The sequence below is a fragment of the Euprymna scolopes genome, chromosome 25 (assembly GCF_053919585.1).
Source record: "Euprymna scolopes isolate OS-2025 chromosome 25, ASM5391958v1, whole genome shotgun sequence".
NCBI classification, from domain to species: Eukaryota; Metazoa; Mollusca; class Cephalopoda; order Sepiida; family Sepiolidae; genus Euprymna; species Euprymna scolopes.
Window position 1 is genome coordinate 56,136,996 of NC_136506.1, and position 27,638 is coordinate 56,164,633.

A 27,638-nucleotide genomic window follows, 5' to 3' on the forward strand; every position below is an offset into this window, starting at 1 on the left:
TTGAGATAATACCTCACTTTCACTAAACTCAGCTACTTATCCCAATGATTTGATTGTGTCCAGTTTAAGTGATGATTCCTGATATTGATTTTTGGAAGGACCACAGAGATTGGTCGCTTCATTTGATGATCATTCTTGAAATGTGGGAAAGGTAACCTCACATTTACTAAACACAGCAATAATCCTAATAAATTGATTGTATTATTGTAGAAATGTTACCTCACTTTCACAGTTTTCACAGTTTTCGATCATGTCATCAAAATTAGTGAACCATCTTAGGACACTTCCGTCGTACCGCGTTGATTCGATAATGATTGTAGAAATGTAGAAAGGTAACCTCACTTTCACTATTATTTGATTTGTGTCCAGTTACCTCACTTTCACTAAACTCAGCTACTTATCCCAATGATTTGATTGTGTCCAGTTTAAGTGATGATTCCTGATATTGATTTTTGAAAGGACCACAGAGATTTGTAAAACCGAAGACCGATTAGTCGCTTCATTTGATGATCATTGTTGAAATGTGGGAAAGGTAACCTCACTTTCACTAAACACACCAATAATCTAATAAATTGATTGTATTGTTTAATTATTGATATATTCATTATTAGTGATGATGATTGTAGAAAGGTAACCTCACTTTCACAGTTACAAGCAATCATTTTTGTTCGTCATGCATCATTTCCAGTAAATCTATATTATTATTAAATCTGAAGACCGGTTGGTCGCTACATTTGATGATCGGTGTGGAAAGGTAACCTCACTTTCACTAAACACAGCAATAATCCTAATAATTTGATTGTATAGCAATAATTCCTATTAAATTAACACATGTAGTGATGAAGATGTAACCTCACTTTCACAGTTTTCAATCATGTCCTTAGGAGGCTTCTGTCGTACCGCGGTGATGATGTGGAAAGGTAACCTCACTTTCAGTGTAAACTCTTCTCCCAATAATTTGATTTGTGTTCAGTGTAAGCAAAAATTTCTATTTTAAACGATGATTCCTGAAGTGGGGTTCATTTTTTCCGTTCATTCGAGGACTTCTCCGATTCACATGGGATGATCATTTTTGAGATAATACCTCACTTTCACTAAACTCAGCTACTTATCCCAATGATTTGATTGTGTCCAGTTTAAGCAATAATTCCTATTAAAAAGAGCTGTGTCGGGATTCACTTTTATCGTTCAATGCTACTGCCGATTCATGTTAACCTCACTTGAGGGTTGGTTGCTATCTTTGATGATCATTGTTGATATGTGAAACGGTAACCTCACTTTCACTAAACACAGCAATAATCCTAATAATTTGATTGTATCCAGTTTAAGCAATCATTCCTAGTCGTCGTTGCTATTAAATCCTTTCACAGTTTTCGATCATGTCGCGCAGGACTGATGTAGTCGCCTCGTCCCTTAACTTGCGAAGGAGGGGTTCCAACGCCAGGACATACAAGAGAGGCGACAGCGGACAACCCTGTCGCACCGACCGGGAGACGGCAAAAGACTCCGACAGCTTACCGTTGATCTGCACTGCTACCGTCGGCCTGTCATACAGTACAGAGATCCACTTGCAGAAGTCCGGATTAAATCCGGCGGCCTCAAGCACAGATCCCAGGAACCTATGGTCCACCCTATCGAAAGCCTTGGACTTATCTAAACTGATCAGCGCGGCCTCGGCGTTGTCTTCTGTCCCCTCTATGATCGTGCGTATCAGATGAAGATTGTCCTGAATCGATCTCCCCTTCACAGCATAGCTGTTCTGGTTCGATCAAGTCAGTGATGACAACCTGCAACCGATTCGCAAGAAGAACTCTGTGTTTAGTCAAGGGCCTGAAATCGTCTAAATCTTCCTCCCCACCATGCCGTTGACCTTTCCTCAGCAATGTGATCACTCCCTTGGTCACCTGCCCAGGGATGGAGCCCTGAACAAACCAATGGTTGAACATATCCTCCAGAATAAGGACCAACATGGGCGACAGCCTCAAGTAGAATTCGTATGGTAGACCATCAAGCCCCGCGGACTTGTTGAAGCCGACCTGCTTCAACGCAGTAATGATCTCATGTTCCGCGACAAGCCCATCACAGCTAGCCGCTCGAGCCGCCATGAGGCGGGGCGAGTCGGCTATTGCTGCCAAACTCTTCGACCCTGTAGTTGGGTGAAGCGCTCCGATAGATGCTCCCGAAACCCCTCGCAAATCTCCCGCGTCGACACGAGGGCGTGCCCTTCCAGGTTGTTTACCTTTCGAATGTACCCGTTCGAGCCGCGCCTTAGAGCAGCTCAACAGCCTCGTTCGAGACTTTCATTAGCCTAGCCCTAACTATCTGGCCCTCATACCGCTCGCTAGCCAAGCGGCTGAGGTCTTGTCTAGCTAGTGCTATCTCTAGGGGGTCCCCACCCTCCAATGCCTGGGTCAGCCTATTCTCTGTACGCTTCTTGGCCTTAGCCTTATCTAGTGCGAGGCGTTGGCTGTACTTGACCGAGAAACGTCTAATCTTAGCCTTGAGACTAACCCACCACTTACTCCCGGTAACCACCCCCACTAATGCCCGTTGGATTATCTCTGTAACCTTCAACCGGTAAGTCCTCCAGCTCCAACAAGGTGCTGTTGAACTTCCAGTATCCGGTCAGTCTAGGCCTAGGGCTTAAGTTCAGACGGGCCATAACTAGTTTATGGTCCGAGTGTCCTAAAAAGTGGAACGTGGGGCAAGATAGGAAATCTACATCGCCTCTTCTAACTAACATCCGATCCAAGTAAGTACTTGGATAGGAAGGCGTATTAGGATGCCACGTCCACATCTCCCGCCCCGGGTGATCCAGACGAAATCTGTCGACCAGGTCGCACGAAGCCATCAGGTCAGACAGACTGCTGTCACACCACACTGACCCGCTAGTCCCCCCGACCTTATCTATCCTGGGATCAAGGATGGCATTCCAATCACCCATCTCTGGATCATCTACAAAGCCCTCCACCCGTCAAAAGAAGGAAGCCCTCTCTACAGCAGAGTTGGGTGCATAAACTGCGACTATCCGGGATCGCATCCTTAGCTGCTTTGATCATGGCCCAGAGGGCTTGAGTTCTTGTATCCTTGTTGACCCTCACATAGGTGGTCAACATGGGAGCGTCCTTAAATTTTGTTGGGTCCGCCATGCTGTCACCATCCACGTAGGCGAGACCCCTCAACTTGTTATACCGGACCTTTTGCTGTCCTTTGAGGTCTGGTATTGTTTGGTGTGGGTCCAGCTCGCAAATTCTACCTCCTGGCAGGAACGGTAGTTTTTTAGTTCGTTCCGTGCGAACTGGCCTTGTTGGGGAAGGGGAACTTTTAGGTTGGGCGTGAGGGGAGGGGGGTGGAGTGGGGGTAGCTGCCACAGTTCCTTCCTGGGGTGGTTTATCACAGGATGGGGGTGGTACAGGGTTTCTGGGGGCTTTGGGGAGATCTGGGGAGGGGGATAGTTTTTCTGGTTGCTGGGTGGCGGGGGGCTCTGCTTGTGCGTCTGTGTTCGTGTCCTCGTCGGTAGGAGTAGGGGGTCGGCTCGCATTTTCCGACTCTTCTTCCTTCTGGCCCTTCTGGTCTCCGTTGCACTCAGTTTGGCTGGTGCTGGAGTTGTCTCCTCTTCCTCCGACACTGCCTCCTCCTCCTCAGATTCTTGTAATTTCCTCTTGTTGGAGGAGGGGGTGCCTGAGTGTCCATATTGTCCACCTCAGTGATTGGGTTTGACTCGGGCTGGTCTGTGGACTCGGGCTGGTCTGTGGACTCTGTTGCTGGGTGGCTTTTTGGCGATCTTTCCTTTCTTGGTAACTGTTGTCCACCCTGCTTGAGTTTCAGGGGCACTAGTGGATTGAGTGGGTGCTGCGGCTTGGTTGGGTGTTTTGGCACCCAGTTGTTCAGCCTCCATGTAGCAGGGGGCGTTTAGAACAGAAACATTTGCCCTCCTCTTATTCATGTATATTGGCTGTAGCTTAATGTTTCTGCTCTGGTGATAGGTCCTGGACAGCTTGACTGCCTCTTCGGGGGTAGGAAGCAGAACATCCCATTGCGCGTAGCTCCTCCTGCAGATGTAATTTGCCGGGATGTTCACCATTGTGTCTTTGTTGACACCGGTCAGGCTTCTGGTCCTCGTGTCTGAGGACTCTCTGCTGCAGTCCTTCCACCTGACCTGGGAGAGGCCGGATCTCGTTTCCCTTGGTACACTCTTTGTAAGTGGAGTCAAAGAGTCTCCTGTAGTCTTCCGGTAGTCTTCTTTTTCTGCTGTTCCTTGCAGCCCCATGCTGATCCTCCATCCTTTTGGCTGTTTACTGGACCCGGGACGGGGGGGGGGGGTTAGCTGGTGCAACTTGTACTGCCTCCGTTGTGGGTGTTTCTGGCCCTGGAGGCTGGCCTTTTCCGGACAGAGATGGCCAGTCCGCATTTAAAGTTGTTGCATGCTGGCGCTCCTCATTCTCCTTCCTCTTCCTCTTTTTGAGTTGCTGGGTGGCTGCCTCTTGGGGAGACGGAGGTGTCCCCCCTCCGGGGATGTGTCCCCAGTGGCTGCTGTTGCGGGTTCCGTAGACAGGGGTGTCGCACCCACCAGTTGGATTTTGTTGACACTGGTTGGCGCGTCCTCCCCATCACTGGATTCCCCCTTTACGTTGTTGCCCTCTTGGGGAGTGCTGGAGGGCGAGTCACTGGTTTCTTCGAACAGTGATTTGAGGGAGGCTAACGTGGCTTCAAACAGCTCCTAGGTATGGTGGGTGGTGCTGTTTTCCTCCCTCTCTCTTGCTGCTGGAACTTTGCCCTCTAGGGGAGCGGGGTTGCGTTGTTCCGGTGTTCGCTTTGCAGTTCGGGAGTGCAGCTGGAGATATTCTCGCTGCATAATCCTCTGCAGGCGTTCTTGCAACAGCCTTTTCCGCCGGGTGGCCCTCGTGGGGAGCAGCAGTTGTAGGTGATTTTTACCCCCACATATGGTCTTTGCTAGTCATAGCTGGTCTTTGCTAGTCATAGCTTTGCAGTATCTGCCGGAACACCTTGTCACTCCAGAACTAAACAAAGTCAAAAGTTTCTCCCAGCTAGTATCTTCTTTCACCATAATACCGCATTCACCCTTTCATATTTGGGGACGTCCTACTTAACTCCCAATTTTTAAAACATTTTTTATTGACGTGTAAAAACAAAAAAGATAACAATAAAATGGTACAATAATTCATTTGTGTCGAGGGCGGGGGAAGAAAAAACAAAAGGTGATTAGTAGGACCCTCCCAACCCCGTCTAGTTGATAGACTGCCCGTTCCACTAGGTTTGTAAAAGGAACCTCGCTTCTGCGGGCCAGTCTCTAGGTGGGGATGCCCTCTAGATAGGGATGAATGGAGAAAAGAAATTTTTGTGGGTAAGGGATGGAGGTTAGTTTGTATTTCTTTCTCTCCAAGATGGGTAAAATTTAGAGGAAGGGGTTAAAACAAAAATTGCAGGTAAGAGGGGATGGGGATCTTGGAGGCTTCCTAATCGGGGAGGGATGGAACACACACTCAGCTAGCTGAAAGGCTACTGGTTTAATTTTACTTTACAGAACTGCGCGTTCCACACCTAGGCGGGGAACACGTATTCAAATTTGGCTCCTCTTCGTACACACAGACTTGCCACATGTATCCATCTTCTGTCAAATGCAGCGCGATGCAGCCTTCTTCTATCACATCTGATCTTCACCCGTAGTTGGTGTTTAAAGAAAGCGATCAGATCTTGATCAGAAAAAGACAACACCCCCCGGCAACCGTGCAGACGCGACGTCCAAATCACCATTCTTGCCACGGCCAGGATCGTAACGTAGACCATTTGTCTTTCTCGGTCTCACGGCAGCCTCACGTTGTCCACAACATTGGATACAGTAATTGGGCGAGGATGCTCAGGATCGATGCGAGCTGTCACTCCGCTGACATACGACCAGTACTGGTGGAGTTCGCGGCAATCGAAGAAAGCGTGATCCGTAGTTTCTACGGCCGTTGTCCCACAACGGGGACAATCAGGCGACTCCAAAAACCCGGAACTGCATTGTATGTTGTTGAGTGGAAGTGCATTTCGGGCCAATCGCCAGGTCAGAGAGAACTCCGAATTGTTCAGATGACTCGAACTTGGCGCCCAGCTCCACGTGGAGCAAATCTCACTCTGCTGCCACCCCAAACGCGCATAGCGGGTCGTCGGCGACCCCCTTCACTAGATCCCTGTGGAGTTCCCTACGGGTAGCAGTCACATGTCACTGGACCTTGGTAGTCGTTTTACCGCGGCTCGGCACTCTTTCATGTAGGCAGATTCTCCCCGCGGTCTGCGACGGCTCTCGATGGACGGGTCGAGAAAGAGGTCGGGGAAGGTGGCAGTAACCACGGGTGCCACGGTTGGTCATCCTGCATGTAGTGGCTCAGGAAGGCCAGCCTCTCAGCATCTCGATGACACTTCAAGTCCGGCATTCCCAAGCCTCCCTCACAGGGACGTTGAATACAGACCTGTCTGCTCACCCAGTGTCTTCTTCTGTCCCAAAGGAGCGAGGACAAGAGTTCGACAAGAGCTTTTAGGTGTTGTGCAGGCAGGGGAAGTACGGCCAGTCAGTAAAGGATGAGAGGAAAGACGTAAGTGGCGCACGCCTCAGCTCTACCCTTTAAGGAAAGTTTCCTAGTAAGCCACGAATTGACTGCAGCCTCCACCTTTGACCGTACCTCCAACCAATTCTTGTCAAGCTGGAGACCCGGTCTGAACCACACGCCGAGGATCCGGACCGGCCATCTGTCCAGCTGAAGGGCGCCGGGAGGTTTGCGTTGCCACTGCATGCGCCCAACCGCAGTCCTACCGACTTGTTGCGGTTTATCTTGGTCCCAGTGATTCTTTCGTACTGTGTGAGTGCCTCCGACACGACCTCAATGTCTCTGAAGCCCGACCCGAAGACCGTGACATCATCGGCGAACGCGGATACCTTGGCAGCTGAGCCGCCAGGCAGAGCCATTCCGCGCAGGGCCGAATTTGCCTCCCCATGTCTCAGCTTGCGGAGAAGAGGCTCCAAAGCCAGGACATAAAGCAGGGGCGATAGCGGACAACCCTGACGAACCGACCGAGAGATAACAAAGGGTTTTGAGCGCGTTCCGTTGACTTGCACGACAGCCATGGGCTGTCGATACGTTATGGAGATCCACTTGCAAAAGTCCGGTTTAAAACCGGCGGCCTCTAAGACAGATGCCAGGAAACGATGGTCAACCCTATCGAAAGCTTTAGACTGATCTAAGTTGATCAGCACAGCTTCCGTGTAGTCATCTATTCCCCCCTCTAGGATCGTGCGGATCAGGTGCAAGTTGTTCTGAATCGATCTCCCCTTCACAGCGTAGTTCTGTTCCGGTTCAACCAACTCGTCGATAACAACCTGCAGCCGATTCGACAGGACCTTGGCCAAAATCCTCAACTCTGTGTTTAGCAGAGTTATGGGCCTGTAGTCGTCTAATTCTTTCCCTCCATGCCCGTCACCTTTCTTCAGCAATGTGATCACTCCCTTGGTCACCTGCCCTGGGATGGATCCCTGAGCAAACCAATGGTTGAACATATCCGTCAGAAGAGGCAGAAACATGGGTGACAGCCTCAAGTACAGTTCGTATGGCAGACCATCAAGTCCTGGCAATCTGTCACAGCTGACCTGCTTCAGCGCAGTAAAGACCTCCCGCTCCGTCACCCAGCCCTCACAACTAGCCGCTCTAGCCGCCTCGATGTGAGGAGAGTCGGCCAAATAGTCGCTAAACTCAAGGACCGGAAGATCGGGCTGCTGCGTAAAATGCTCCTCAAAATGTTCTCGAAACCCCTCGCAGATCTCCCGAGTCGATTCCAGGGTGCGTCCATTCGGATGTTTGACTTTTGCAATGTATTTGTCCAAGACACGCCTAGAAACCTCACGGCGCACGTCTGCATCAGAATTGACTGCTTCGTTGCCTATCTTTCTAAGCCTAGCTCTAACTACTTGGCCTTCGTAACGCTCGCTAGTCTCACGTAGAAGGTCCTGCTTAGCTAGTTCCTGACTAACCCTATCACCCTCCCCCGTAGCCTGGGCTAGTTTCTGCTCTAGCTGCTTCTTCGTCTTGGCCTTATCTAGTGCGAGGCACTGGGCATACTTGACGGAGAAGCTTCTGATCTTGGCTTTGAGACCTAACCACCACTTACTCCCGGTAACCGCCCCCACTAGTGCCTTTTTAATCAATTCTCTTAACTGATCTTGGAAGTCTTGTATCTCCAGAAGGGAGGTGTTTAACTTCCAGTACCCCGCTAACTTAGGCCTATTTCCTAGCTTCAGCCGGGCCATAACTAATTTATGGTCCGTCTGGCCTAGCCAACTGAACGTGGGACAGGATAGGAAGTCTACTTCGCCTCTCCTAACTAATATCCTGTCCAAATAGGTATTTGGATAGGAGGAAACGCTATTGGTCCACGTCCACATTTCCCGCCCTGGATGCTCGACCCGAAACCTGTCGACCAGTCCGCATCTAGCCATCAGATCAGCCAGGCTGGACTCGCACCTCTCCGACCCTCTAGCTCCGCCTCCTACCTTATCTATGTCGGGGTCTAAGATGGCATTCCAATCCCCCATTAGCACTACCCGCTTCCGACAATCTACAAACGCGTCAAGCTGACTGAGCAGTGCTGGGCGCATGAACCGCAATCACCCGAAACACAGAATCTCTTACGGCAACATCTGCCACGACCAACTTGCCCTCCGCATTCCTATGGACAACGTCAACCGTCGCGGAAACAGTACGTTTAACTAGCAAGGATGCTCCCTTCCCCCGCGGGCTGCCATATGCTGAGAAAACCTCAAAGTCTCCGGCCAGCACCTGACAGTCCACAGAGGAAACGAAATGCATCTCCTGAATTGCAGCAACATCCAATCCCAGGGACAAGAGGTCGTGCCGGAGGCGAGCCGCCCGGCCCGATGATCTCAAGCCCCTCGCATTCAGACTAGCCAAATTCAAAGCCATGGTACCTACCTTAAGGTGTGTTACACTCAGCTCCGAAGTCAGCCGGGGAAAGGACACCGACGTTGTGTGCAATGCTCAAGGTGGTCAGGTTTTTCATGTCCTGACCTTCTCTCACAATGCCGCCGACATCCAAAGGGTAAGTCAATTTAAGGGCCCTATAGAGTGACGGATGGACCAACACTGGGACCCTTCCCTTGCATTGTTTTGCGAGTTCCTCAAGAGGAGGGTCATTTTTCCTAATCAGTTCAATTCCCGGATCAGCCCCTTCAGTGGCCTCCAGCATTGTCCACACGTTGGTTTTGCAGGCCTCAGGAAGCCTGACGAAAGTTGTGAGCCGTGGGGCGTCCGGGAAATTAGAGGGGACATTAACGTCTTTTCCCCCTATCTGTTGGCAGTCCAGCAGAGGTTTTAAATTTTTTCTCTGCCGGTGTGGTAAGGCCATTGCCACAGACAGGGGGTCTACAAAACAAAGTTCCTCTCTCGTTTCGAGGGCGAGAGTCCCTGTTGGAGTGAGTCCGTAAGTGGGAGAATCTGAAGGGTCTCTCCCCCTCCCGGGTTCATTCTTTTCTTTCTGGGATGGCGGCTCAATTTGCATTGGTGTGGGGACGGGTGTTGGTGTGGTGTCTGGTGTTGGTGCAGTGTCTGGTGTTGGTGCGGTGTCTGATGTTGATGTAAGTGCGGTGTCTAGTGTTGGTGCAGTATGTGGTATGGGGGTGGAAGTGGGTTGTGTTGTCGTTAGAGGTGGTGTATGCTCACAGGGAGTGGGGGCTGCATTTTCTTTCCCTTTCCTTTTTTTGCTTTTCTTTTTTATTCTTTTGAATGAACCGGGGAGTGGTGAGATTGAGTTCCTCTCCCTCTCGCTAGCAGATTCATCCTCAGAGGAGCAGTGTTTTCTTCGCTTGGTCCCCGTCTCAATTGGTGTGGGGACCGTTGGTTGTTGCTGCTCCTCTAATTGCTGTTTCTCTGGTTGATGCTGTTGCTGTTCTGGCTGTTGCTGCTGCTGCTTTGGCTGCTGCTGTTTTCGTTGTTGCCACTGTTTTCGTTGCATTGGTTGTGGAATTGGCCGCAGCAGCTGATGTTGTTGCTGCGGCTGGTTCAACGGCTGGTTTGGCTGCTGCTGTTGTGTCTGCTGCCATGGCTGTTGTGGAGGCTGCTGTTGTTGTTGCTGCCTCGGTTGTTGGGTTGGTGGTGGGACGGTGGCAGATAGGATTTTGGGCTTCCGTTTCCGCCTCATTACCGTGATCCATTCCTCCCCCTTGGCCTCCTGCATAGTTTTGGGTTTCCTCGGTGCTGGGGTTGGTGCTCCGGTTGCAGGAGTTGTGACAGCCTGTTTGGACACTGGTGCTGTCTCAGAGGTTGGGACCGCCTTTAGTGTCACTCGAGTAGGAGTTGACCTTTGAGGGCAGCTCTTGGCCATGTGACCCTGCTTTTGGCAGAACCAGCAGTGCGGACGACGCCCCTCCACCACTACTGTCATAGTTGCCTCCTTAAATGTCAGCTGTGCTGGTATCGCCTGGAAGCCTTCTTTCTTTAGCCTCATGGCCACAGTGTAGCTGCCCAAGTGCATGCCGGTTTTCGACTGCACTGGGGTTATTTTTTCCACCTCGCCGAACTGTGTGAAGAAGGATCCCAGGATTTCTGCTGATATTTGCATAGGTACATTGAATACCTGCACCCGGGTCCTTGTCCTGCCCTGGTATTCGGGCTTTAGTTTTATTCTCCCATACTTAATTTCCTGTAGGGAGAGTCTCTCCGCATCTTCCTTGGTGGGTAGGAGGATGTCCCACATGGCGTAGCTCCTCTGGTACAGGTATAGTACCGGGATGTTTAGCTTGTGTAGGAGCCCCGCCATGTCTTCCTTTTTCATCCCTAGGAGGTGGTTTTCTGGCATATCCGAGATGATGAGGGAGAGGACTGTCTTCGATTGCCTCCCAAGCGCCTGGCACTGGTTTAATTTCTGCCCCCTCTATGTATTGTCTGTACTTGGTCAAGTACAAGTCTCTATACTCTTGAGGGGACAGTTGCTTCTCTACAGTCTTCCCCCATGCCGACCCTCTCGTTGGTGTTGGGTCTTTGGTGAGGTTGGACTGTTTTTGCTATTCCTTTGCGGAAGGGTTGCTATTTTGAGGGGCATTTCCCTTTCCGCTTTCCTTTGGGACCGACTCTCCTTGCTCTATACTTCTTCCAGGAAATACCTCCCTTTTTGGGGAGTCGGCCTCTTTATTGTCCTTGGGAGCTTTTGCCCCTTTTATTTTGGGGAGGTCTAGGCTGTATGCCCCCTCGTTTTCTTGATTTGCTCCCCTTTTGGGGCAGTAGCCCTCCTGGGGAGCACTGTCTCCTTTATCGTCCTTTGGGGCTACTGCCTCTTGATTTTTGTTGTCAGAGCGGGATGCCCCGTCCAACATTGTTTTTTCTCCCCTTTGTGGGGAGTCGCCCTCTTGGGGAGCTGCTGGTGAGTTTCCTCCCTTCTGGGGTGCGTCCTTTGGTTTATTGTCTGGGCGGTATGCCCCGTTGCTTTTTGCTTCCCCTGTTGGGGAGTCGTCCTCTTGGGGAGCAGGTTTTCTTGTGGTAGCCCCCTGGCTGGGGGTATCTGTATTGATGGTCCCCGGGCTGGGGGTATCCATTTTTGAAAAAAAGCTCTCTCTTCCCTGTATGAATTCACCAAAATGAGTGACGTGGAGTCGGCATCCAAAGTGGGGAGCCGACTTTGGCGCCAAAAAGAAGTGGCGCCAAAGGCGGCAAGAGGGGAGATAGAACTGAGAGAGGGAGTGGGAAATTAGTGGAGGGAAGAGAGAAAGTGAGGGGGGAGAGCAGAGAAAGACAGACCAAGTGGGGGTGCGGACAGAACACTACCCAACAAGCTCGTCAGGTGTTCCGGGCACGAGAATGTGTCGCCAGAACAGCACTGCCTAGCGCTGTGTATGTATCAGAGAACAGATACTACACTTTGATCTTGTTTATATATTTTATTGCTTTTAAAATTTTGTAAAAAAATTAAGTAAAAAAAACCCAAAAGATTTTCAAACAACAAAATTAGGCACAAGGCCCTACAAGAAATTGGGGAGGGGAAGGGTTCAGGGTCTTTGTGACTAAAGTGATTAAAAAGTAATAAATGTAGACTTTGGAGTCTTACTCTTGACTGGCAACATTTACCAAAATACCTCATTCACTCTATGGATCTTAAACTAACTAATAAATCCCCAGCGTTTAAGAATCAAAACCATATTTACAATTTATAAACAGTTGTCTGTGTGTTTGTGTATGCATTTTTTTTTTTTTTTTTTTTAAATATTAATTTTGTGTGTGTGTGTGTGTGCATGTGTGAAAAAATAAAGTTCAATTTCATTGGTAAATAAAAAAAGTTTTTGAATCAAGAAAAGGATTGCTCGTGGAGAGGGGAAAAACTAATTAAAAGTGTTCATATCAAAAACAAAAAATAAATCCTACTGGGTTGTTAGTGAGACCGCCCTGTACTAATCTAGGTGACTAGACCCCCCCCCACTCTTTTCCAGGGAACCGAAAACAAGCAGGGCGATCCCTAATAGGGATTGGGTAAAATATCTTAATGGCAGTGGGAGAAAACAAAGCAACGGGTGGAGGGGGGTTGGAAGGTGATCTCTGAGTAGGGGAGTGACCGGGGATGTTGAAAAAGCAAGGATGTGGCACAAAGGGGATGGGCAGACTCAGAGGTTCTCTAGTACCAAAAAATAAAATCAGGAACAGGATCTCATTTATACCACCAGTCAAGAGTCTTCTTAAGTTTTTCTTAGCTAGAACCTAAGCGGGATGGGTTCTGAAGGCCCCAGCACCGCCCGTGCCATGCTTAAGGAGGGAACACGTATTGAAACTTGGCTCCTCGACGGATGCACAAACTAGTGCTGTGCACCCACCTCTTGTCAAATTCCACTCAAGGCAACCTCCTCCAATCGCATCCGATCTTTACTTTAAGCAGATGTTTAAAGTAAACGATCAGATCCCGATCCGGAACAGATGTCCCTTCGCGGACCAACTTGAGGCGCGTGATCCAAATCACCATGCGCGCTACTGCCAGGATCGCCAGGACAACCATTCTTTCCTCCCTGGGGAACGGCGGCTCCATGTTGTACACAAAAAAACCCTTCGTCGAGATCGAGCAGACATTCGGCATAGATGCGAGCCGTTACCCCCTTGACGTACTCCAATAAGGGCTGGATCCGGCTGCAACTAAAAAACGCGTGCCCGATCGTTTCGGGCTTGCGTTCGTCACAGCGCGGACAGAAGCCGCTCGTATTTTCTTTATACCGGCAGAGTTCGTTGAGAAGGGGCAGCGCGTTACAGACAAGTCGCCAAGTGAGGGAAAATTCCGAGTTGTTCAGAATCTCCCGTCCCGGCGCCCAACTCCAATGAGAACGGACAACCTCCATCGACCATCCCATCCGCCTAAAGTGGATCCTTCGCGGTCCCCTCCACTAGCTCCCGATATAGTTTCTTTCTTGGCTGATCGAGGACATTGGTCCCCGGCAAAGCTCTAAGAATGGTCCGGCATTCGGAGAAGAACTTAGACTCCCCCCTTGGTCTACGACGACCTTCTACCGAGGGGTTGGGTTTGAGATTGGGAAACGAGTTCTCAACCACAGGGACCCAAGGAGCATCTTCTTCAAGCGAACGACCCAGGAAAGCCAATCTCTCGGCATTTCTATGACACAAGAGACTGGGCTAACCCAGGCCTCCCTCGCTCGGCCTCTGGACACAGACCTCTCTGCAGACATAATGCTTACCATCGTTCCACAATAGTGAATCGAGGCGCCCTTGCAAGCGGGTTAGTCGTTCTGCAGGGAGAGGAAGTACAGACAATCGGTAAAGGATGAGCGGAAAGACGTATGTAGCACACGCCTCCGCCCGACCCTTCAAGGACAATTTCCTTCCAATCCTAGTCTTCACCGACGATTTGACCTTGCCATATACTTCCAACCAATTCTTTACCAGCTGAAGTCCCAGTCCAAACCAGACACCGAGAATACGGACCGTCCATTGGTCGAGCTGAAAATACCTGGAAGCAAGTTTACCCCGGTCCAGGCCCCCAACCGCAGGCCGACAGACTTGCTGCGGTTGAAGATGGCCCCTGTGACTTCTTCGTATCGAGCGAGCGCCTCGACCACCGCTTGAAAGTCCATGTGGCAAGACACGAACACGGTGAAGTCATCAGCGAACGCGGAAACCTTGGCTCGTGTGCCTCCAGGGAGGGCTATTCCGCGCAGGACTGGTGTAGCCGCCTCGTCCCTTAACTTGCGAAGGAGGGGTTCCAACGCTAGGACGTACAACAGAGGCGACAGCGGACAACCCTGACGCACCGACCGAGAGACAGCGAATGACTCCGACAGCTTACCGTTGATCTGCACCGCTACCGTCAGCCTATCATACAGGACAAAGATCCACTTGCGGAAGTCCGGATTAAATCCGGCGGCCTCTAGCACAGCTCCCAGGAACCGATGGTCCACCCTATCGAATGCCTAGGACTGATCTAAACTGATCAGCGCGGCTTCGGCGTTGTCTTCTGTCCCCTCTATGATCGAGCGTATCAAATGCAAATTGTCTTGAATCGATCTCCCCTTCACAGCAATTCTGGTCCGGTTCGATCGAGTCAGTGATGACAACCTGCAAACGATTCGCAAGAATCTTTGCCAAAATCTTTAACTCTGTGTTTAGCAGAGTCAAGGGCCTAAAATCGTCAAAATTTTCCACCCCACCATGCTGTTGACCTTTCCTCAGCAATGTGATCACTCCCTTGGTCACCTGTCCAGGGAGGGATGGAACCCTGAGCAAACCAATGGTTGAACATATCCTTCAGAATAGGGACAAACATGGGCGACAGCCTCAAGTAGAACTCGTAGGGTAAACCATCAAGCCCCGGGGATTTGTTGTAGCCGACCTGCTTCAACGCAGTAATGACCTCATGTTCAGTAACAAGACCATCACAGCTAGCCGCCCGAGACGCTGTGAGGCGGGGCGAGTCAGCCAAATAGCTGCTAAACTCCTCGAATCTGAGACCGGGTAGTTGGGTGAAGCGCACCTATAGATGCTCCCGAAACCCCTAGCAGATCTCCCGAGTCGAAACTAGGGCGTGTCCTTCCAGGTTATGTACTTTACGAATGTACCCGTCCGCACCGCGCCTTATAGCAGCCTTACGTCAACAGCGTCAACATTCACAGCCTCGTTGGAAACTTTCAGTAATCTAGCCCTAACTACTTGACCTTCATACCGCTCGCTAGCCAAGCGGCTGAGGTCTTGTTTAGCTAGTGCTACCTCTAGGGGATCCCCACCCTTCACCGCCCGAGTCAGCTTATCCTCTAAGCGCTTCTTTGCCTTAGCCTTATCTAACGCGAGGCGTTGGCTGTATTGGACAGAGAAGCGCCTAATTTTGGCCTTAAGACTAACCAACCACTTACTCTCTGTAACCACCCCCACTAAAGCCCGCTGAATTAAATCGGTAACCTTCAACCGGTAGTCCTCCAACTCCAACAAGGTGCTGTTGAACTTCCAGTATCCAGCTAGTTTAGGCCTTGCACTTAAGTTCAAATGGGCCATAACTAGTTTATGGTCCGAGTGTCCTAAAAAGTAGAACGTGGGGCACGATAGAAAGTCTACGTCGCCTCTTCTAACTAACATCCGATCCAAGAAAGTACTCGGATGGGAAGGCATTCCAGGATGCCACGTCCACATCTCCCGCCCCGGATGATCCAGACGGAATCTGTCGACGAGATCACACGAGGCCATCAGGTCGAACAGAGTGCTGTCACACCGCACCGACCCACTAGTCCCCCCGACCTTATCTATTTTGGGATCAAGGATTGCATTCCAATCACCCATTAGAACTAACCGTTCCGGATCCACTAAGAAGCCCTCCAACCGTCGAAAAAAGGATGCCCTCTCTACAGCAGAATTGGGAGCATAAACAGCGACAATCCGAAAAACACTACTATTAACGGCAACATCAACAACAACTAGCCGCCCGTCCTCGCCTGTGTGAACAACATTCACCGACGCTGACAGGATGCGACTCACTAGCAAGGAGATTCCACGACTATAAGTATTGCCATATGCTGAGTAAACATCGTAATCGTTCACCAGCACCTGACAATCCGCGTCACAAACAAAGTGGGTCTCCTGGATAGCGGCAATATCTACCTTAAGGGACACCAAGTCTCTCACAACGCGCGAGGCCTTGCTTCGACACCTGATGCCCCTCACATTCAATGTAGCCAAGTTCAAAGCCATGTTCACTTACCTTATTCAGTGTCACAGACGGGTCTGAAATCCTTGGCAGTGAGGACATGGCATGCCTAGCCGAGGCTGCCGGTAAGTCTGCTGAGGGTACTCCGTCCTTGGCCACACCTCCCACGTCCAGGGGGAAGGTTAGTTTGTGCCCTGTAGAATGAGGGGTGTATATACACAGGGACTCTGCCCTCGCACTTGAAAAAGAAATTGTTCAGTGAAGGATGGTCCCTGTCCACCAGCTGCTGGCCCGGAATCGCATCCTTCGCTGCTTTGATCATGGCCCAGAGGGCTTGTGTCCTAGAGTCGTTGTTGATCATAACAAAAGTGGTCAACATGGGCGCATACTTGAACTTGGTAGGATCCGTGACGCTGTCACCATCCACGTGCACCAGACTCCTCAACTTGTTGTAGCGGACCTTCTGCTGCCCTTTAAAGTCCGGTATTGGTAGGTGGGGGTCGAGTTTGCAAATTCTACCTCCTGGCAGGAAAGGTAGTTTTTTGGTCCGGTCCGTGCGAACTGCTATTGTTCGGGAAGGGGGGCTTTTAGGTTGGGGGAGAGGGGAGGGGGTGGAGTGGGGGTAGTTGTATCAGTTCCTTCCTGAGGTGGTCTATCACAGGGTGGGGGTGGTGAAGGGTTTCTGGGGGCTTTGGGGAGATCTGGGGAGGGGAATGGTTGCTCGGCTGCTGAGGTAGTGGGGTGACAGGGGGCTCAACTTGCGGGACTGTTGCCGTGTCTTTCTCCGTGGGGGTAGGGGGATCGGCGCGAGTCTTTCTGCTTTTCCTTCTTCTGGCCCTCCTGATTTCTGTGGCGCTCAGTTTTGCCGGAGCTGCCGTTACCCCCTCCTCCTCAGACTCTTGTAATTTCCTCTTGTTTGAGGAGGGAGGTGCTTGCGTGTCCATGGCCTCTTTTTTTTCGGGTTGGTCTCTGGTCACCGTCTGTGGGGCTGACTGTTGGGGGGTCTTTCCTTTTTTGGTGACTGTCACCCAACCCGTTTGTACTTCAGAGAGGCTTGTGGTCGAAGCGGGAGCGGAGGCTTTGCCTGGTGCTGCTGCTGCTTCTTTGCCCGTAGTCTTTTGTGGGTTCTTTGTCTTCTTGGGGCAGTCTCTGACCATGTACCCCTGTTGTTGGCATTGCCAGCAGTGGGGCTTTCTCCCTTCCACTATCAGGAAAAGGGTCCAGTCCCCAAACCTTAGCATCGCTGGGATTCCAAAGAAGCCGGCCTTGTCCAGGACCATCTTTATCTTGTAGTCCCCGGTTATGATGTTCCTTTGACCGCGGACTGGAGTTACCTCCTCGACGTCCCCGTACTGGCTGAGGATGGCTCCCAGCTGGTTGGCTTCCATGTAACAGGGGACGTTAAGGGCGGAAACGACTGATCTCCTCTTGTTTAGGTACACCGGCTGCAGCTTGATGTTCCTGCTCTGGTGGGTGGTCCTGGACAGTTTGTCGGCGGCTTCTCGGGTGGGGAGCAGCACATCCCACTGTGCGTAGCTCCGTCTGCAGACGTAACTGGCTGGGATGTTCTGTTCCAGCAGGAGTTTCAGCATAGTGTCCTTGTTGACACCCGTCAAAATATATAAACATATAAGGTCGCCGCGCGCAGGGGCCCTACTTTGCTTTCTGGCGTCGTCTCGCCGGGAGATGCATTAGCTCCCTCACATGGGGAGTCGTCTGCAGGGGTAATGCTGCGCATTTGGGGTGACGTACCCCTCCTGCCTGGCATCGTGGCGGTTACACTGGCCGCTGACGCGGACCAAAGTGTAGTGGGGAGAAAAGAAAACCCAGGGGAATGGAGGGGGGAGCGGACTCTGAAGAAATTAGAGTTTTTGACTTCCCCTCACGGGGATGTCGGGATAGCAGCTCGAATCCCCAGGCGAGGGGGGAGAGCAGAGAAAAAAGACGCAGTGGGTGCTAGCGGGTCAGAGTGCCGCGTTGCAATTAAGAGAGAGAGGGGATAGACATTTCTGCCCACAGAGGGGAGCCAAAACGAAACACCCGCCCTACCCCACATCACCCTACCCACAAACTACCCCAACAGAAGCGAGAAAGAGGACCCTGTCTGCTCGATCCACTGGGAGAGCAGCGAAAATAGACAAAGTTTGAGCCTGGCAGGTCAGAGTGCTGCTCAGGCAATTAAGTGTGGAGATATAAGACCATCCCCTGTCTCTAGAGGGAAGAGACCAGAACAAAGAAAAAACGCATGCAAAATACGAAAAAAGAAGGTCTCAACTACCAGCTAGTGGTGTTGGTCCCGAGATTCCAGTCTCCCAAAAGAGGGGATCGGTTTCCGGGTCCAAGCTCCCACAAATGTGGAGTCGGTCCTCTAGGTCCTGACTCCCCAAAGGAGGGGGTCGGTCCTTGCTAACAAAAGTTAGTATAAAAAAGCACCTTAACCTAGCCCGAAAGCCCGGTGGTGGGTCAAGTTTCGTAACTGAGAGAACAGATACTACACTTTGATCTTGTTTATATATTTTATTGCTTTTAAAATTTTGTAAATACAAAAAAAAAAAAAGATTATCAAACAACAAAATTAGGCACAAGGTCCTACAAGAAATTGGGGAGGGGAAGGGTTCAGGGTCTTTGTGACTAAAGTGATTAAAAAGTAATAAATGTAGACCTTGGAGTCTTACTCTTGACTGGCAACATTTACCAAAATACCTCATTCACTCTATGGATCTTAAACTAACTAATAAATCCCCAGCGTTTAAGAATCAAAACCATATTTACAATTAATAAACAGTTGTCTGTGTGTTTGTGTATGCATTTTTTTTTTTTTTTTTTTTTAAATATTAATTTTGTGTGTGTGTGTGCATGTGTGAAAAAATAAAGTTCAATTTCATTGGTAAATAAAAAAAAGTTTTTGAATAAAGAAAAGGATTGCTCGTGGAGAGGGGAAAAACTAATTAAAAGTGTTCATATCAAAAACAAAAAATAAATCCTACTGGGTTGTTAGTGAGACTCCCCTGGACTAATCTAGGTGACTAGACCCCCCCCACTCTTTTCCGGGCGATCCCTAATAGGGAGTGGGGAAAATATCTTAATGGCAGTGGGCGAAAACAAAGCAACGGGTGGAGGGGGGTTGGAAGGTGACCTCTGAGTAGGGGAGTGACCGGGGATGTTGAAAAAGCAAGGATGTGGCAAAAAGGGGATGGGTAGACTCAGAGGTTCTCTAGTACCAAAAAATAAAATCAGGAACAGGATCTCATTTATACCACCAGTCAAGAGTCTTCTTAAGTTTTTCTTAGCTAGAACCTAAGCGGGATGGGTTCCGAAGACCCCAGCACCGCCCGTGCCATGCTTAAGGAGGGAACACGTATTGAAACTTGGCTCCTCGACGGATGCACAAACTAGTGCTGTGCACCCACCTCTTATCAAATTCCACTCAAGGCAACCTCCTCCAATCGCATCCGATCTTTACTTTAAGCAGATGTTTAAAGTAAACGATCAGATCCCGATCCGGAACAGATGTCCCTTCGCGGACCAACTTGAGGCGCGTGATCCAAATCACCATACGCGCTACTGCCAGGATTGCCAGGACAACCATTCTTTCCTCCCTGGGGAACGGCGGCTCCATGTTGTACACAAAACAACCTTCGTCGATATCGAGCGGACATTCGGCATTGATGCGAGCCGTTACCCCCTCGACGTACTCCAATAAGGCTGCAACTAAAAAACGCGTGCCCGATCGTTTTGGGCTCGCGTTCGTCACAGCGCGGACAGAAGCCGCTCGTATTTTCTTTATACCGGCAGAGTTCGTTGAGAAGGGGCAGCGCATTACAGACAAGTCGCCAGGTGAGGGAAAATTCCGAGTTGTTCAGAATCTCCCGTCCCGGCGCCCAACTCCAATGAGAACGGACAACCTCCATCGACCATCCCATCAGCCTACAAAGTGGATCCTTCGCGGTCCCCTCCACTAGTTCCCGATATAGTTTCTTTCTTAGCTGATCGAGAACACTGGTCCTCGGCAAAGCTCTAAGAGCGGTCCGGCATTCAGAGAAGAACTTAGACTCCCCCCTTGGTCTACGACGACCTTCTACCGAGGGGTTGGGTTTGAGATTGGGAAACGAGTTCTCAACCACAGGGACCCAAGGAGCGTCTTCTTCAAGCGAACGACCCAGGAAAGCCAATCTCTCGGCATTTCTATGACACAAGAGACTGGGCTGACCCAGGCCTCCCTCGCTCGGCCTCTGGACACAGACCTCTCTCCACAATAGTGAATCGAGGCGCCCTTGCAAGCGGGTTAGTCGTTCTGCAGGGAGAGGAAGTACAGACAATCGGTAAAGGATGAGCGGAAAGACGTATGTAGCACACGCCTCCGCCCGACCCTTCAAGGACAATTTCCTTCCAATCCTAGTCTTCACCGACGATTTGACCGTGCCATATACTTCCGACCAATTCTTTTCCAGCTGAAGTCCCAGTCTAAACCAGACACCGAGAATACGAACCGGTCCATCGGTCGAGCTGAAAATACCTGGAAGCAAGTTTACCCCGGTCCAGGCCCCCAACCGCAGACCGACAGACTTGCTGCGGTTGAAGATGGCCCCTGTGACATCTTCGTATCGAGCGAGCGCCTCGACCACCGCTTGAACGTCCGTGTGGCAAGACACGAACACGGTGAAGTCATCAGCGAACGCGGAAACCCTGGCTCGTGTGCCTCCAGGGAGGGCTATTCCGCGCAGGACTGGTGTAACCGCCTCGTCCCTTAACTTGCGAAGGAGGGGTTCCAACGCCAGGATGTACAGCAGAGGCGACAGCGGATAACCCTGACGCACCGACCGAGAGACAGCGAATGACTCCGACAGCTTACCGTTGATCTGCACCGCTACCGTCGGCCTATCATACAGGACAAAGATCCACTTGCGGAAGTCCGGATTAAATCCGGTGGCCTCTAGCACAGCTCCCAGGAACCGATGGTCCACCCTATCGAATGCCTTGGACTGATCTAAACTGATCAGCGCGGCTTCGGCGTCGTCTTCTGTCCCCTCTATGATCGAGCGTATCAAATGCAAATTGTCTTGAATCGATCTCCCCTTCACAGCATAGCTGTTCTGGTTCGATCAAGTCAGTGATGACAACCTGCAAACGATTTGCAAGAATCTTTGCCAAAATCTTTAACTCTGTGTTTAGCAGAAGCAAGGGCCTAAAATCGTCAAAATTTTCCACCCCACCATGCCGTTGACCTTTCCTCAGCAATGTGATCACTCCCTTGGTCACCTGTCCAGGGATGGAACCCTGAGTAAACCAATGGTTGAACATATCCTTCAAAATAGGGACTAACATGGGCGACAGCCTCAAGTAGAACTCGTAGGGTAAACCATCAAGCCCCGGGGATTTGTTGTAGCCGACCTGCTTCAACGCAGTAATGACCTCATGTTCAGTAACAAGACCATCACAGCTAGCCGCCCGAGACGCTGTGAGGCGGGGCGAGTCAGCCAAATAGCTGCTAAACTCCTCGAATCTGAGACCGGGTAGTTGGGTGAAGCGCACCTATAGATGCTCCAGAAACCCCTCGCAGATCTCCAGAGTCGAAACTAGGGCATGTCCTTCCAGGTTATGTACTTTACGAATGTACCCATCCGAACAGCGCCTTAAAGCAGCCTTACGCTCAACAGCGTCAACATTCACAGCCTCAGTGGAAACTTTCATTAATCTAGCCCTAACTACTTGACCTTCGTACCGCTCGCTAGCCAAGCGGCTGAGGTCTTGTTTAGCTAGTGCTACCTCTAGGGGATCCCCACCCTCCACCGCCCGGGTCAGCTTATCCTCTAAGCGCTTCTTTGCCTTAGCCTTATCTAATGCGAGGCGTTGGCTGTATTGGACTGAGAAGCGCCTAATTTTGGCCTTAAGACTAACCCACCACTTACTCCCTGTAACCACCCCCAGTAAAGCCCGCTGAATTAAATCGGTAACCTTCAACCGGTAGTCCTCCAACTCCAACAAGGTGCTGTTGAACTTCCAGTATCCGGCTAGTTTAGGCCTAGCACTTAAGTTCAAACGGGCCATAATGAGTTTATGGTCCGAGTGTCTTAAAAAGTAGAACGTGGGGCACGATAGAAAGTCTACGTCGCCTCTTCTTACTAACATCCGATCCAAGTAAGTACTCGGATGGGAAGGCGTTCCAGGATGCCACGTCCACATCTCCCGCCCCGGATGATCCAGACGGAATCTGTCGACGAGATCGCACGAGGCCATCAGGTCGAACAGAGTGCTGTCACACCGCACCGACCCACTAGTCCCCCCGACCTTATCTATTTTGGGATCAAGGATTGTATTCCAATCACCTATTAAAACTAACCGTTCCGGATCCACTAAGAAGCCCTCCAACCGTCGAAAAAAGGATGCCCTCTCTACAGCAGAATTGGGAGCATAAACAGCGACAATCCGAAAAACACTACTATTAACGGCAACATCAACAACAACTAGCCGCCCGTCCTCGCCTGCGTGAACAACATTCACTGACGCTGACACTTTGATCTTGACCAAAAGGCCAAGAAACACTTTGATCTTGTCGCCCGGAACCCCGGAGGGGTTTGGGAGCTGTTTATTTATTTGCTTCCCCACTGAGCAAATTAGGCAGGAGGCCGTTTTTTTATGTGGAGATAGGGGGAAGTGGGAGGGAAAGGGGGATCCAGCTCCCGAGAGGAGGGAAGTGGGAGCCGGATTAGAAACTGTTCGTATGAAGGGTTGCCCCTTCAGTGACCAAGGTCAGATATGTGGGGTTACCCCCACATATTGTCTTTGCTAGTCATAGCTGGTCTTTGCTAGTCATAACTTTGCAGTATCTGCCGGAAGAGATACTACACTTTGATCTTTATATTTAATTTATTTTGTTTAAAGAAAAAAATACAATTAAAAAAAATTCCAATATGAAATTAAAACATTTTAAAAAGTAAATTCTCCAAGAGACAAAACAAATTTAGGCACAAGGCCCTATAAGATCTGGGGAGAGGAGTGTTGCGGGGTCTTTGTAACTAAAGTAAAAATTGGAGTCTTTGGCGACTTTACTCTTGACTGGCAACATTTACCACAATACCTCATTCACTCTGTGGAATCTAAAGCTAACTAATGAAAACCCCAGCGTTTTTACAAAAAGGATATATATATATATATATACACAATTTCTGTATGTGTGTGTGCGCATTTTTTTATTTTTTTTTATTTTAAATGTGTGTATGTGTGTGTGTGTGTGAAAAAAGTTCAATTCATTGGAAAAAATAAAGTTCTTGAATTTGGAAGAAAAATAGTTCGTGTTGGGGAGTGGGAAATATAGGAAAAATGTACAAAAAATAAAATTAGTGCATTGTTAGTAAGGTCCTTCCCTAAGCTAATCTAAGTAGTTAGATCGCCTACTATTTTCCGGGGCACCAAAAACAAGCGGGGAGATCCCTAATGGGGATTGGGAAGACTTCATGTCGGGTGTTGGGAGTAAGATAAATAGATTGTTAAAAACAAAAGGGGGGAATATATTTGGTGGCGACCTTCGAGTAGGGGTTGATCAGGGGATGATAAAACAAAAAGATAGGGGGGGGTAGTGGTAGGGTAGCCTCGGAAGGTTCTCTAGTACAAAAAAATAAACAAAAAATCGAGGGACAGGATCTTATTTGTACCACCAGTCAAGAGTCTCTTTACGTTTTATTGGTCTAACCATGCGGGATGGGCTCCGTAGGACCCAGCACCGCATGTGCCATGCCTATGGTGGTAACACGAATTCAAACTTGGCGCCTCGTCGGATGCACAAGCTAGCGTCATGCACCCACCTCTTGTCAAAGGCCACTCGAGGCAACCTCTTCCAATCGCATCTGATCTTTACTTTAAGCAGACTGTAAGTAAACTATCAGATCCCGATCCGGAACAGATATCCCTTAGCGGACTCGCTTGAGGCGTGTGATCCATATGACCATCCTCGCTACTGCTAATATCGCTAGAAAAACCATTCTTTTCTCCCTAGGCAGCGGCGGATCAATGTTCTCCACAAAATATGATTCGTCGAGTTCAAGCCAGCGCCTGGCATCGATGCGAGCCGTTACCTCGTTGACGTACCCTAGGAGGGTCTTGAGCCTGCTACAGCGGAAAAAGGCATGACCGACAGTTTCTCTCATGTCTTCGTCGCAGCGCAGGCAGTATACCCGGGTTTCTTCATTGTAAAGGTTGAGTTCCTCAAGGAGGGGCAGTACGTTCCGGACCAGTCACCAGGTAAGGGAAAATTCCAAATTTGTAAGAAAGTCCCGTCCCGGCGCCCAACTCCACTGGGATCGGACCTCCTCCAACGACATCCCCGTCTGTTTCACTAGTGGTTCCTTTTTGCTACGCCCCACTAGCTCCCGATAAAGCCTGTTCCTAGACTGTTCGAGGACACTGGTCCCCGGCAACGCTCTAAGTGCGGACCGGCATTCGGCGTAGAATGTTTGTTCCACCCTCGGTCTCCGCCGTGCTTTGACCGAGGGGTCAGGTGAGAGATTGGAAAATGAGCTTTCAACCGCAGTGACCCATGGAACGTCTACGTACAATGAACGGCTCAGGAAGGCCAACCTCTCTGCGTGCTTGTGACACAGGAGATCGGGCAGTCCCAAGCCTCCCTCGCTCGGATTTCGAACAGACCTCTCTGCAAACATAATGCTTACCCTCGTTCCACAAGAGTGTGTCGAGGTGCTCCTGTAAGCTGATTTGTCGTTTTGCAGGGAGGGGAAGTACAGACAGATGGTAAAGGATGAGCGGAAAGACATATGTAGCACACGCCTCCGCCCGACCTTTCAAGGACAATTTCTTTCGAACCCAAGTCTTAACAGAGGATTCGACCTTGGCCTCTACTTCTGACCAGTTTTTCTTCAGCTGGAGACCCGGTCCGAACCACACACCAAGGATCTAGACCGGGCCGTCGGTCTAACTGAAGATGCCCGGAAGCAAATTTACTCCGGTCCAGGCACCCAACCGCAGACCCACCGACTTACTGCGATTGAAGACTTCATATCGAGCGAGCGCCTCGGTGACCACTTGAATGTCCGTGGGGCAAGACACAAACACGGTGACATCATCGGCGAACGCGGAAACCCTGGCTCGTGTGCCTCCAGGGAGAGCTATTCCGCGCAGGACTGGTGTAGTCGTCTCATCCCTTAACTTGCGAAGGAGGGGTTCCAACGCCAGGGCGTACAACAGAGACGACAGCGGACAACCCTGTCGCACCGACCGGGAGACGGCAAAAAACTCCGACAGCTTACCGTTGATCTGCACCGCTACCGTCGACCTGTCATACAGTACAGAGATCCACTTGCGGAAGTCCGGATTAAATCCGGCGGCCTCCAGCACAGATCCCAGGAACCTATGGTCCACCCTATCGAAAGCCTTGGACTGATCTAAACTGATCAGCGCGGCCTCGGCGTCGTCTTCTGTCCCCTCTATGATCGTGCGCATCAGATGAAGATTGTCCTGAATCGATCTTCCCTTCACAGCATAGCTCTGGTCTGGTTCGATCAAGTCAGTGATGCCAACCTGCAACCGATTCGCAAGAACCTTGGCCAAAATCTTTAACTCTGTGTTTAGCAGAGTCAAGGGCCTGAAATCGTCTAAATCTTCCTCCCCACCATGCCGTTGACCTTTCCTCAGCAATGTGATCACTCCCTTGGTCACTTGCCCAGGGATGGAGCCCTGAACAAACCAATGGTTGAACATATCCTTCAGAATAGGGACCAACATGGGCGACAACCTCAAGTAGAATTCGTAGGGTAGACCATCAAGCCCCGGGGACTTGTTGCAGCCGACCTGCTTCAACGCAGTAATGATCTCATGTTCCGCGACAAGCCCATCACAGCTAGCCGCTCGAGCCGCCATTAGGCGGGGCGAGTCGGCCAAATAGCTGCCAAACTCTTCGACCCTGAGTCTGGGTAGTTGGGTGAAGCGCTCCGATAGATGCTTCCGAAACCCCTCGCAAATCTCCCGCGTCGACACGAGGGCGTGCCCTTCCAGGTCGTTTACCTTTCGAATGTACCCGTCCGAGCCGCGCCTTAGAGCAGCCTTACGCTCAACAGCGTCTACATTAACAGCCTCGTTCGAGACTTTCATTTGCCTAGCCCAATCTGGCCCTCATACCGCTCGCTAGCCAAGCGGCTGAGGTCTTGTCTAACTAGTGCTATCTCTAGGGGGTCGCAACCCTCCAATAGGTATTGCCATATTCTGAGTAAACATCGTAATCGTTCACCAGCACCTGACAATCACCGTCAGAAATAAAGTGGGTCTCCTGTATAGCGGCAATATCTACCTTGAGGGACATAAGATCTTTCAGCACGCGCGCAGCCTTGCTTCGACATCTGAGGCCCCTCACATTATAAGTAGCCAAGTTTAAAGCCATGGTCACCTACCTTATTCAGTGTCACACACGGGCCTGAAATCCTCGGGGGCGAGGACGTGGCAGGCCTGTCCAAGGCTTCCGGTCAGTAAGTCTGCCGAGGGTACTCCATTCTTGGCCACACCTCCCACGTCCAGGGGGAAGGTTAGTTTAAGTGCCCTGTAGAATGAGGGGTGTATATACACAGGAACTCTGCCCTCGCACTTAAAAAAGAAATTGTTCAGTGACGGATAGTCCCTGTCCACCAGCTGCTGGCCCGGGATCGCATCATTAGCTGCTTTGATCATAGCCCAGAGGGCTTGAGTTTTTGTATCCTTATTGACCCTCACAAAGGTGGTCAACATGGGAGCGTCCTTAAATTTTGTTGGGTTCGCTACGCTGTCACTATCCACGTAGGCGAGACCCCTCAACTTGTTATACCGGACCTTTTGCTGTCCTTTGAGGTCCGGTATTGTTTGGTGTAGGTCCAGCTCGCAAATTCTACCTCCTGGAAGGAACGGTAGTTTTTTAGTTCGTTCCATGCGAACTGGCCTTGTTGGGAAAGGGGGGCTTTTAGGGGGTGAGGGGAGGGGGGTGGAGTGGGTGTAGCTGTCACAGTTCCTTCCTGGGGTGGTTTATCACAGGATGGGGGTGGTGCAGGGTTTCTGGGGGATTTGGGGAGATCTGGAGAGGGGGATATTTTTTCTGGTTGCTGGGGTAGAGGGGTGGCGGGGGGCTCTGCTAGTGCGTCTGTGTTCGCATCCTCCTCAGTAGGAGTAGGGGGGTCGGCGCGCGTTTTCCGACTCTTCCTCCTTCTGGCCCTTCTGGTCTCCGATGCACTCAGTTTGGCTGGTGCTGAAGTTGTCTCCTCTTCCTCCGACACTGCCTCCTCCTCCTCCTCAGATTCTTGTAATTTCCTCTTGTTGGAGGAGGGGGGTGCCTGAGTGTCCATATTGTCCACCTCAGTGATTGGGTTTGACTCAGGCTGGTCTGTGGACTGTCTGCAGGGTGGGCTTTTTGGCGGTCTTTCCTTTCTTGGTAACTGTCATCCACCCTGCTTGAGTTTCAGGGGCACTAGTGGATTGAGTGG